We start from the raw sequence: 5,938 nt of genomic DNA on the forward strand, positions 1-5,938 counted from the left end.
ATATCTGATTCATGCTTTGGTGCAAAATGAGTTCACACACACTCAGACACGCACACACACTTAAAAACAACTTTGTCTTTTCATTTTTGTGTGTGTTGTTTTTCAGTGTGAGTGTGATTGATGCATCACTGGCTCCCCTCCATACCGAAGATTACAAATGAAAACAACAGTGTTGGGGTCCCCCCACCGCCGGCCAAGAGCTGTTTGTGTATGTGGGTGTACAGTATGTGACACACATACACAGTAACTACACACACAAATACACACTTTGCCGTTGATTGACGTGTAGCTCTTGGCTTGAGCACAGCTTAATCCCGCCGCTACAGATGGACTCAGTCTTCCTATTTTTGTCTGGTGTCACCAGCAGCGGGATGTTATACATTTACACAAACACACACACACACACACACACACACACACACACACACACACTGTAAAGCACCATGTACTTTTGTTTACAGCGAAGGGAGGCTGCTGTGGTAGTTCTAAATCCCCCTCAGTAACCCGCCCTCCTTTGAGCGGCCTTCCCTGCTACACACACACACACACACACACACAGACACACACACACACACACACACACACAGACATATACACACAATGCACACAAGCATCTACTCTTTGGTCATTATAAAAACAAAGGAGGTCAGTGTCAGGCAGCTGGGTCCCGCGAAGCGAGAGTTAATCCTCATTTTCGAGGCCTGCTGACAAAAAGAAGCCGAGCACATGACATATTTCAGTTACAGACAAACACATTGCTGCTGTGCCACCTTGTTCATCCATCCACCACAACAGCCAGCGTGTGTTGTTGTTGTTGTTGAGTCTCTCTCCTCCTCGCAGGTTTGTGCGGTGAATTATTAGCGTGAATCGAGGGAGGAGGGGGTGAGAAAGATTAGGCTTTTTTTTTTCCTCCCCCTCACTAATCGTATTCCACTTCTGCAAAGGCTTTGATTTCCATGTAGATGGAGTCGTGTTGATAACAACGAGGAACTGCCCTGGAGAAATGAGGCACAGAGATAAGATAAGGCCAAGCAGATCCCCATCCAGACAAAAAAAAAGACAAAGGGGAGAGTCATCACCCCACATGGCGGTTAATCTCCATTCAAACGGCAGATTAGCGGAGTCAGAAATCTCATTGAATGTTCAGTCATCTCCCAGAGGAGCAATTCCTAACTGGTTACCCCCCCCCCCCCCCCCCCCCCCCCCCCCCCCGCTTAAATCGTGGGCTGAGACCTGATCAATAACTGGCTCCTGGTATAGCGACAGAGAGAGTATCCACTTTGGGATCACAACACAATTTGTACTTCAACACACTTGGCTCCCCCAACAGGACCTGTAAGGACTTGACCACTGATTTACCTGTCCAGTTTGTCTTTTTCAGCAAAAGACAATAGTTTCCTTTCACAGACTCAGAGATACTTCTACTCCCCTTGAATGTCACTCAGCCTCCACTAACTTCTATGCTAATGGCCTGTTTTAATCAAATCTAATCGTATTGTCCTAGCAGCGTGTTAGCTATTAGCATTCAGAAAAGGAAGCCTGACATCGATAAATGACATGTGACCCTTGACTCAGACTGCCTCGGCCTGAGACAGGTTGCTCCTCTTTTATCAGGCTCATCCCAGGCCTGTTCATTTCCTGCAGCATAGATAATTATAATGTACTCAGACACCAGCAGTCCTTGGGGAACAAAGAGCGGCGAACCTGTTGTAAAATAATGCACTCGGTTTTTATTGGGAGAGATAAGACTGCTGTTGACTAAAAGTCATAAGTTGTTTATTCAAATGCAAATGTATGAAAAAAAAAAACATTCATGTGGTGGCCCTTAATGTATGGAAACAACTACCTAAAAGAGTTAACATACTTCACATTACATTTCACTGATTTAAGTTACATTACCAATCCTGTTTCAATATGATTAGGATTCTCAAAGAACAAAAATTAAAATGAAAAAAAAAATGTTCAGGTTTACATTTATGTACCCCAAATCAGTTATATGAATGTACTGTTTGTATGTAGTCCAGCTAGATTCATCGCCTTGTGGCTTGTTTGAATTTGCCTTGCCTGTAAAACGTGACGTGAGTATCCACTCATTGTCGATATAATGAGAACACTCAGGTATGAACCTGTTGCTCTGGTTCGCTGTTACAGGTGAGGGTGACTCTCTTTTCTCAGGCTATATTTTAATATTAGGTTTGTATTTATATCAAATGTGTTTTTCCCTCTAAATTAATTTAGTTTTACATTCTAAATTAAATTTATTACACACCTTTGTTCTGCTCATCCCCACGCAGACAGAAACACGACTACACCTTACGTTTTGAAAACTCACTTGATATTGTGTTATTTACATCAGTTCAGCACAGAAAAAGCAAGCAGCTGCACATTAACAGATATTTAAACGAAGACATGAGATCCTTCGGTTTTGGTAGGAGCAAGGCAGCTCAACTGGTGCATTTACAAGAGGGATGTACGGAAATTGGACCTAATCTCTCCCTCTCTCTCTGCTGATGTGATTTTGCGCTCTTGGTTTTGCCTTGTCTTATCTCTCCACAGGAAAGAGAAGGTTTTTTTTAAAAACAGGAGTTTTGTTATGTTTGGGCCGTGAGGTCCTGCCACTTAAAACTCCTTAGTCATTAGGTTGACTGAAAGTTATGGTGAGACACCATTTCATGAAGAAAGACTGCCATCAATTTGACTCCAAAACAGATGGATGACGTCACTCAGGCTTCATCCATTAAAATGAACAGTCTGGTCTTGACATTAACATTTTTTAAAAATCTGTTTAACCCCTTTTTGCCCAGCACCAAACTCTTTTCCCGAGATCATATGTTAAATATATGATTCCGTGAGTCTAAATGTTTTTGAAACGCAAAGATGGAAATGGAGACAAAGCATTCATCAGGTTTACACAAAAGAACTCACAACTGATTTGTATTTTTCTGCTGGATGAGTAAAAAGGCAGTTGATTACCAATTGAACAAAAAATGAATCAATGCTGATTGAACAACTTCCCACAATAAAGATGTGATTGTTGTGCTTTTAATGTCATCTATTTTTTTTTCGAATGTTCAATTAATGTTTCTGTTTCAAATGTGCTGCCACTGACTAAAAGCTGCTCAACACTTGTGTTGTTTTTATAGCAATGTCAATTAAAAATCTTTTCAATTTATTCCATTTTCTATTTCATTGACTTCAAAGCCTCTTGATCAGATGTGCATTTTAAAACAGCAAGGTGAGGAACATTGGAGGCTTTATGCAGCCATATTACTGTAAAACACATGCAGCCATGATGCTCATCAACTGTGTCTATTATTGTGAAACACATTTAGCTTCGCTGAGCCTGTGTCTTCAATCTCACTGCTGTTGTTGTGACTTGGCTAAGAATGAAAAACACAACAGCAGCTCATTAATCCCGTGTTGCTGGAACAGCTGTTTTATCATGGTCACAGAGGTCTGGAGAAAATATTGCTCTTATAAGTAAGATATAAGCAGAGCATTGGCTGGCTTTAAAACAGCTTTGTTTTCTGTTTGGGTGCACAGGAGAAAATTCCTTAATTGTATTTATTAGTGAAATCCAACAAGAAAGCTTTGTTTTCTAACTAACAATAGGCTTCGTCATGAACTCAAATAGTTAACTTAAGAATATCCTTAGTTCGCTTGGAGAAAATTTGACAGTTAAACAAACAATTGAAAGCACATATAATTGCATGTTATGCAGCTGTTTTTTGAAGTGCATCACTGCTTATTGCAACATTCAAAAAAGTCCACTCAGATGCCCTTTCAGGCTGCTAAACTGATCCAAACAGAGGAGAGATGGGTTGCACATGGCTGAAGCTCAGACTGGGGGTGTGACGGTTTATTAGGAAGTGACATTGTATCAGAAGAACAGGAAATAAAGCAGATGGACAACGACAGGTGCCAGTTTGTATTTTGTGAGGGAACAGGCAATGGATTTATATCCATCTGCTGAACTTGCATTCTTAATTAGAAGCACTAACACAATGGTTACATTGCATCTATACACTATTTGGCTCACAGGATTGTGCACAGATATCTACTGCCAATTATTTGGGTTCTGAACATCTTGATTATTGTCTGTCGTAGAAATTTGGCAATCACAAGCCATTTGCATCTTTTTTTCTGATTCTCTATTCATTGCACATACTGTTAGATGAGTAGACATGCATAACTCCAAAACAATGCGGTAAAAATTCAGAGGTAACTGAGTTCAAAGAGAGCTCAAAGGAGAGGTGCGAGGGCCATAAGATTATAAATGTACCTGCTTAATTAGTGACTGAGGTTATAGCAGCAAGACGTAGTGTACGGTATAAGAGGCCATTGACAGATTGTAGATGAGGAGCAGGTTGTGATTAGTAGAAGGTTTGAGGACAGTTATTATGGTTATAAACAGAAAACAATGAGTACAATCACGACTCCACCATCAACATCAAGTTAACTCCCAATGAATTATATGTTAGTAAGACTAATAGGTTTCCCGGTAATAACTCCATCAATTGTCCATTATCAATGGGCCGTAGTTATTGTAGATATCCAATGTTAAATCTTTGAATTGCTTGAATTTCCCTAAATTAAATAAAGTTAAGATTAAATAAAGTTTTTGTAATTGAATTCAAAACATAAATTTCATGTCAGTATGTTCAATTTTACAACCCATCAAATACATAAGTTAGTCCATGGCTCTAGATCTAGTAATCAGTTGGGTATGTGCAGGGCGCAGTGGTAACAGGTTAATCATCCCTCTCTGTTCCCCGAATCTGAGCAAACAGCAGCTTCTTCAGGTTACCACGGTAACACACAACTTTTTGGGCATGTCGAGTTTATGAAAGAGGCTATTTATTTTAGATGGTGCAAGTATATAAAAGTCCCACCACAAACGCATACTGTGCAAATACACAAACATACACTCAGACACAAAAACGCATGCATACATGCAAATACACACACACACACACACCCACACACACACACACACACACACGTGCACACACAAAAGTATTGTACGCGCCCTTTCCACCCACATAGCACTGTGATCCCTTTTTCACAGAGACTGAATGACAAAGACTTGGTGACAGGATGTGATTTATTGTGTCAGAAAAGAAAGTAAAAGAGGGTAATTGAGGAGTAAGTGGAGGAAACAAAGTTTGCAGGTGTCAGCGTAACTTTGTCTCCCATCACAAGACTATGATAAATTTATTCATTGGTGGGTGACACTGACAAGTCAAGGGCAAACACCATATAATTACCCCATAAATTTAGGAAGCGATTAATTCATAATTCCAGCTATTTAATTAAAATATGCAAATAGACGACAGCCATTGTCGAACCATGTGACACACTAAGAAGGGTGACAAAGTTTGACTGTAGTTCACTCTTTTTTACATTAGCTGTCTAAAAAGGAGCTGTGAACCACACATACATATTACGGTCACAAACTCTCACATTGCATCCAGCTCTGTTGCACATTTGCGCCATTGCGCATCGCTGATTTTCTGAGCGCATTTGGGTCCAACAGTGGTGACTCAAACAAGCTGACTCCTTCAAAGCAGAGGAAGAGTTGGAGAGCCATTACAGATATAATTGGATTTCATTTCAACCATGTGAGTGGAAAAAAGACTTGTCACCACCCTGAAGAGAATGGAGCCAAAACGCAATCATTGTACTTAACCACTGCATAGAGGGGGTGTGTTTGTGTATATACGCAAGTATAGATGTGTGTTTCACCCTGTGTGCCTCCGCATGTGTGAGGGTGTTTTTCAGTGTGTTGCTCTAGGCATGTGTTGCTCTGCACATCTTAATGCATAAAATCCCAAGACACACACTTGAGTGTCAAATGAGAAGAGAGAAATGGGTTTTCCCAATGCTCTTTACAGGGACACAGAAGTGAGGGTAAATGCAGGACAGGAGGGAACCACAG

This window comes from Symphodus melops (assembly GCF_947650265.1).
Source record: "Symphodus melops genome assembly, chromosome: 7".
NCBI lineage: Eukaryota > Metazoa > Chordata > Actinopteri > Labriformes > Labridae > Symphodus > Symphodus melops.